Below are 7,036 nucleotides of genomic sequence, written 5' to 3' on the forward strand. Positions count from 1 at the left end.
CGTGGCGTTTATCGTCATCAGCTTATCTGGCGCCCATGTGTTTTAGCTCTGGCTGGCGTCGCAGCGCCTGGGCGGCTGTGGGACTTCCCGCACAGCGCGTCTTGCAGCGGGCTGGAGCCCGCTTAGTCAGCGCCACATCTGGCCCGTTTAGTTTTCTGCTTGTGTCTCCTCTGCCGGTTCTCCTGGGGTGTTGCTTAAGCAACCGACTTGTGGGGGTGGGGTAAGTTTGGGCGGGGCGAGTGCGTAGCGCTGGTGTTTCTTTTTCTGGCGCGCGGTGGTGGTGGTTCTTGCGGTTAGGCTGTGGTGTAGGTTGGTGCTTGGGTTAGGTCTGGCGGTGTTTTTGTGCAACCCCTCCCGGGGGGCGGGGGGGCCAGCCTCCTGCTCTGTCTGCCGGGTCGGGGTGGGGTGGGGTGGGATGGATGGGGGTGGTTGGTGGCGCTTTCGAGGTATTTGCTTTCTGTTTTCTTCTCTTTTCTTCTCTTCTTGCCCTGTCAGGGTTCTGGTCTCGGGGACCAGGCTGCTTTCAGGCAGCAGGGGGGCAGCGCGTCTGCCCCTGTTCAACCTTGTAAGGATGATTCCTCAAAAAAAAAAAAAGGCAGCGGCTCAACAGGCAGCACGTGGTTCCACCAGCACTGGGGTGGGATTGGGTGTTTAAGATGAGGGCCGTAGGCGGCTCCGGCACAGGTGGGCGCAACGGCAGCGGTGCGGCGGTGCCCCCCCCCCCCCACACACACACACAGGCCATGGCTGCTGTCGTCGCAGGCACTCATGCTGGACCCGTGCTGCCCCCCACCGGCGGCACCCCAGAGGCTGCACAGGCGGGGGGCGGGCGCGCTGCTGTGGAGCACTTTGCGGGCCACCTTCTTGTACGCCGTCTGGTGTGCGTACTGGTCCCGCGAGCCTGCTAAGCAGACGTCGGAGCATGTGGTTCGGGAGGTGGTCAGCGAGCTGCGCAGGGTGATGCAGCTGCGTTTCACTGCCGCCACGCTAACCCCTGAAACCCTGTCGGCTCTGCCCACTCAGCTTCTCACCGCACAGCTCAAGGCGGCTAAGCTGGAGCACTTTGTTGCCATCTGGTCGGCGGGTGGCGCGCTTTGTGAAGTGGAGGAGGTTCAGGGTGGGTCACCGAAGTTGAACTTGCGGCTGACGCTTGCATCACCTGTGCAGGCCCCCTAGGTTTCCTTTTGGGCGGCGTTTCGTTCCAGGCGCTGGCGTGGCGTTTATCGTCATCAGCTTATCTGGCGCCCATGTGTTTTAGCTCTGGCTGGCGTCGCAGCGCCTGGGCGGCTGTGGGACTTCCTGCTCAGCGCGTCTTGCAGCGGGCTGGAGCCCGCCTAGTCAGCGCCACATCTGGCCCGTTTAGTTTTCTGCTTGTGTCTCCTCTGCCGGTTCTCCTGGGGTGTTGCTTAAGCAACCGACTTGTGGGGGTGGGGTGGGTTTGGGCGGGGCGAGTGCGTAGCGCTGGTGTTTCCTCTTCTGGCGCGCGGTGGTGGTGGTTCTTGCGGTTAGGCTGTGGTATAGGCTGGTGCTTGGGTTAGGTCTGGCGGTGTTTTTGTGCAACTCCTCCCGGGGGGCGGGGGGGCCAGCCTTCTGCTCTGTCTGCCGGGTCGGGGTGGGGTGGGGTGGGATGGATGGGGGTGGTTGGTGGCGGTTTTCGAGGTGTTTGTTTTCTGTTTTTCTTCTCTTTTCTTCTCTTCTTGCCCTGTCAGGGTTCTGGTCTCGGGGACCAGGCTGCTTTCGGGCAGTAGGGGGGCAGCGCGTCTGCCCCTGTTCAACCTTGTAAGGATGATTCCTCAAAAAAAGCAGCAGCACACAAGCGCGGACCCAGCAGCGCCCAGAAAACCTTGTACACCTCGTACGGGACCCCGTCCGACCCAGGCGCTTTACCATTGGCGGAGCCAGCCAGCGCTGCCATCAGCTCGGCATCACTGAGGGCGCCGTCACCGGACCCCTCTGCGGCGGCCAGCAGATCCGCTGGAACCTTGCGGTCAATGGCCGCCAGAAGCTGTTGCTGCGACGCCGTACAGACCGGCTGCACGCGGAACAGGCCGGTGGGGCTGGTGCTGCTGTACATGGCTGCGGCGGCTGCGGAGACAGTGTTGCGCGTGCCCGGCCCCGTGAGCACCACAGGCGCCGGTTGCCCGGGCACCTTCAAGTGTGTGATGGGCTCCTGCGCGCCGGCTGCTGGCTCGTCAGCCTGCCGATGGAACCAGCGAGTTCCCCGCTCCCCATGCTCCTCCATCAGTGCAGCGCGGGCATTGTGGCTGGCCGCTGCGGCAGCTGCCCGCTCCTCCCGCACCGCCAAGTTGGCCATGGCCGCAGCCTGACGCTGCGCGGCGCTGGCACCCGGCCGGTCGGCCAGGGCAGCGGCCGCGTCTGCGGCCAGCACCACGCCATGCAGCCCATCCCGGGTCTGGTGTGCATGCCGATGGTGGATGCTGGTGGCGGCCTCCCGCAAGAAGAACTTGTCCGCCTCCCATTGCGTGCAAGCGCCGTCACCTGTACTGGCCACGGGATTTGCGGCAACGTGCGCCTCCAAGCGCTGCTCGAGCTCCAAACGCAGCGAGGGGTGAAACAGCAGGTACGTGGGGAAGCGCCACTGCTCCCGGTGCGCATGTGGCAGGTCGGGCAAGGACAGGGTGAGCAGCACACCGTTGTGGTCCCCAGGCGCCCCATACGTGCGTGCGACATCCACCACCCACGGCGCCGCGGTGGCACTGACATACCACCGATCCAGGCGTGCGGGAGTGGCCGGCTTGGGTGTGGCCGGATGCGTGTAGCCCTTTGCGCCGCCACGCTTGCTCGCCCAAGGGTCCACCAGACTGAACTGGGCGAGGAGGCTGGCAAGTTGCGGGGCACCTGCAGCACGTGACGGGCTAGGGGCCGCCTCCTGACTGGCATCGGTGACACAGTTCCAGTCCCCACCGACAACAAGCACCCTGTCCGTGGCCAGGTGGGGATGCAGCCCGGCAAAGAAAGCAGGCTTGTCCGCCACGGCCGTGGGCGCATACACACACACGAAGCACAGGCGCAGGTGACCCACGTCCCAATCCCAACATACCACACGGCCCGCCGCATCCGTTGACGGCAGCTGCAGTACGCAGCCTGGAAGGGACAGCCGACTCCGCGCCAGGATAGCCGCCCCACAGGAGTGGGGCGACGCTGCCGGGCTGGCAGCGAGGCAGTGGCGCCACGGAAGGCACGCCCCCTGCGCGGCACGAAGGCAAGACTCCAGCGCCGTCGTGTCAGTAGCGTGGGTCTCCTGCACCATCGCCACATCTGCCCCAACTTGCTGCAGGTGCGAGACCAGCGCCCGCGCCTTGAACGGCGAGCCCAGGCCGCTGACATTCACTGTCAGCAGCCGAAGGGTCGCCGCTCCCACTGGTGGCCGCATTATGAGCCCCCGCCGGCCAAGGCAGCGCCGTGGCGGTTGCGGTTGCTGTTGCTGCTGTGGCGTGTGCGGCGGCGGCTGCCACCCTGGCTGGGGGGCGCGCCGCCGCAGCTGGTGCTCATGCTAGCGGCGCCCGAGTTGGCGCCGCCGGGGCGCAGTGGAGCGCTGCCCAGGCTCATGAGGCTGGAGGTACTGCGGCTGCGGTGCTGGCGTTGCCGGCGGCTGGGCCCGCCGGCACCGCCGGGGTCCTCCTGTCCACGCTTAGCGGACCGCAGGGTGCGGGCGTCTGGAAGCACGTAGTCCATGTAGGCCGTCTGCACCTGCTGTGCGGCGTCATCCACCTGCTCCGTCACGTCGGAAGGCAGGGGCGTGTCTGCAGGCTGGGCTGAGTATAGGCGCCACCAGCCAGTGAACTCGTCGTTCAGCTGTGCCAGGCCGGCGGTACGGCCGGCCGGCACGCGGCAGATGGCCCAGTCCGGTACGGTGGCGCCCTGGTCACGGAGGTAGCCGAGGAGGCGGCCACCAAGCGCGTCGTGGCCAAGCTGCGCCCACTCATACCCCTGCACATCTGCGCAGCGGTTCTGGTGCGTCACGAGGTCAGAGCCGATGGCAACACACGTGTCGCGGGTCAGGCAAACGGCCCCGTACTCCGCCTCACTGCCCGCACCCCCACCAGCGCGCCCAGCCGTGTCGGCCGAAACCCCAGCCGGCGCGCCCAGGCCCTGCCCCTGCCCTTACCACCACCCGCCGGTTGTGACGTCTGCAGTGGCGGCCCCGCCTGGGGTAGTGGCTGGGGCACTGCCCGCCCCGCTCCTCCACCGTGGCGCCCCGACCCGCTGCCCCCACCAGACTGCTGTCCCCCTGCCGGCCACCCAGTGGGCACGTGCGGCGGCGAGCTAGGACCGTCCTGCGGGGGAGGCAGCCTGCCGCCCAAGCGCCCTGCCCTCTGCTGCGGGAGCTGGGCGGGGCCACAGCGCCCTTTGGAGCGGGGCTGTTGCTGCGGCGGCGGCTGCGGTGCGTGCGCGGCTGGTTGCACCCGTCGCCCACGCCCGGACGCCGCCGTGGCAGCGCCATCACCCGCCCCGTCCTGTCCCCCCAGCGTGGCCAGGACCCCAAACCGGGAGCCGGTCCGGGGCGACTGCACCTGGCGCTGCTGCTCCTGCTGCAGCTGTTGCTCTACCCGCCGTTGCTGCTGGAGAGTGAGTTCCGCCAAATCGGCCAAGTACCGCCGCATCACAACTTGCAGCTTCTGCTCCTGCCTAGCAGCTGCCCGCTGATCAAAGGGCGGCTGTGGCGCGGGAGCCCCACTGGGCTGCTGCTGCACGCCAGCCGGCCCAGCATCGGCAGTGCGACGCCTGGCCGCCGGCGGCCCCCCCACTCCTGCCGACGGCTGCCCCCCGCTAAGCCTTCCCGCTGCCACCCGCTGCTGTGAAGAGGGCTGCTGCTGCCGCTCGGCCCTCAGGGGAGCCGCAGCAGCACGGATGCTTCCCCCCGCCACCAGAGCTGGCAGCGAGGGCGAGGCCACAGCGGGTGGCCCGCTGGCGCCACCAGCGGCAGCCGCTGCGTCACCCAAACCCGCCGCCTCCTGCATCTGCACGTCCCCCGCGTGGTCAACTATGTCAACACGTTGCCCACGCCGTGACGCCGCCGTGCCAGCGCCACCGCCCGCCCCGTCCTGCCCCCCCCGCGTGGCCCGGACCCCAACCTGGGAGCCGGTCCAGGGCCTGGGCGACTGCCCCTGGCGCTGCAAAAGTAGCCCACACGCAGACGCGGCCGCGGCCGCTGCCCTGGCCGACCGGCGACAGGCTGCGGCCATGGCCAACTTGGCGGTGCGGGAGGAGCGGGCAGCTGCCGCAGCGGCCAGCCACAATGCCCGCGCTGCACTGATGGAGGAGCATGGGGAGCGGGGAACTCGCTGGTTCCATCGGCAGGCTGACGAGCCAGCAGCCGGCGCGCAGGAGCCCATCACACACTTGAAGGTGCCGGGGCAACCGGCGCCTGTGGCGCTCACGGGGCCGGGCACGCGCAACACTGTCTCCGCAGCCGCCGCAGCCATGTACAGCAGCACCAGCCCCACCGGCCTGTTCCGCGTGCAGCCGGTCTGTACGGCGTCGCAGCAACAGCTTCTGGCGGCCATTGACCGCAAGGTTCCAGCGGATCTGCAGGCCGCCGCAGAGGGGTCCGGTGACGGCGCCCTCAGTGATGCCGAGCTGATGGCAGCGCTGGCTGGCTCCGCCAATGGTAAAGCGCCTGGGTCGGACGGGGTCCCGTACGAGGTGTACAAGGTTTTCTGGGCGCTGCTGGGTCCGCGCTTGTGTGCTGCTGCTGCCGCTGCCTTTGCTGCCGCTGCAGACGCCCACGATGGCGGTGAAATGGCGGCGGCGCTGCCCGCCTCCTGGCGGGAGGGCATCATCACGCTCATCTACAAGGGCAAAAGCCTGGACCGCGCCGAGCTGGCGTCCTACCGGCCCATCACGCTGCTCAACTGCGACTTCAAGATGGTGTCCAAGGCCGTCAGCGCCCGCCTGCAGCCCGCCCTGGATGCAGTTGTGGATGAGCTGCAGACCGCGTTCATCACCGGCCGCTGGATTGGAGACAACGCGCTGTACCTCCAAGGCCTGATCGAATGGATGCGCCTGGACGTGGGCGCAGACGGCACGCCACGGCAGGGTGGTGCGCTGTATTTCTTGGACATTGAAAAGGCGTATGACCGGGTGCACCGGCAGTGGCTGTATGCGTCCGCAGAGGGACTTGGGTTTGGGCCGCGCATGCTGCGCTGGATCCGCCTGCTCACTGCCAACGGCTCTGCCCGCGTGTGTGTGAACGGGATGCTCTCTGACGCCTTCCCAGTGCTGAACGGCTTGCCGCAGGGCAGCACCGCCTCACCACCCCTGTGGGTCATCCAGATGCAGCCACTGACGTCCTTTCTGCAGCGGCAGGTGGAGCAAGGGGCACTGCGCACGCCCCTGTTACCCAGCGGCGAGCAGGCGCCACCTGCTGCCCACCACGCTGACGACACGACCCTCACGGCGCGCGACCCGGCAGTGGACGGGCCGGTCCTGATGGCGGCAGTACAGCTGTTCTGCCGCGCGTCCAACGCCCGTGTCCATCCGGACAAGAGCAAGGCCATGGGCCTTGGCAGGTTTGCACACCTGACGGGCCCTTGCCCACACACGGGGGTGCCGTTTACCACTGGCGCCGTGACGCACCTGGGGGTGCCTCTGTCGTGGGACTCTGATGCGGCTGCAGCTGATCTGTTCACCCGGCGGGCTCGCGGCATGGCGTTTGTGGCGCGTCTGTGGGCTGCCCTGTCTCTGACCCTGGTTGGCCGTGTGCACATTGCGAAGCAGGTGCTGGCGGCGAAGCTTGCCTACCACTTCAGCTTCCTCAACCCGTCGCCTGCGCAGCTGAAGGAACTCACCGACCTGGTGGACCACTTTGCTGCGCGCTCCGTGCACGCTGAGGATGCCAGCCTGGTGTCGCATGGGAACCCGCTCCTGCTGCCCAAGCGGGAAACGGCCTGTCTGCCGTACAAGGATGGGGGTGTCAACCACGTCGACCTGCCTGCGTTCCTTTTTTTTTTTTGAGGAATCATCCTTACAAGGTTGAACAGGGGCAGACGCGCTGCCCCCCTACTGCCCGAAA

Source organism: Chlamydomonas reinhardtii, chromosome 16 (assembly GCF_000002595.2).
Source record: "Chlamydomonas reinhardtii strain CC-503 cw92 mt+ chromosome 16, whole genome shotgun sequence".
Lineage (NCBI taxonomy): Eukaryota > Viridiplantae > Chlorophyta > Chlorophyceae > Chlamydomonadales > Chlamydomonadaceae > Chlamydomonas > Chlamydomonas reinhardtii.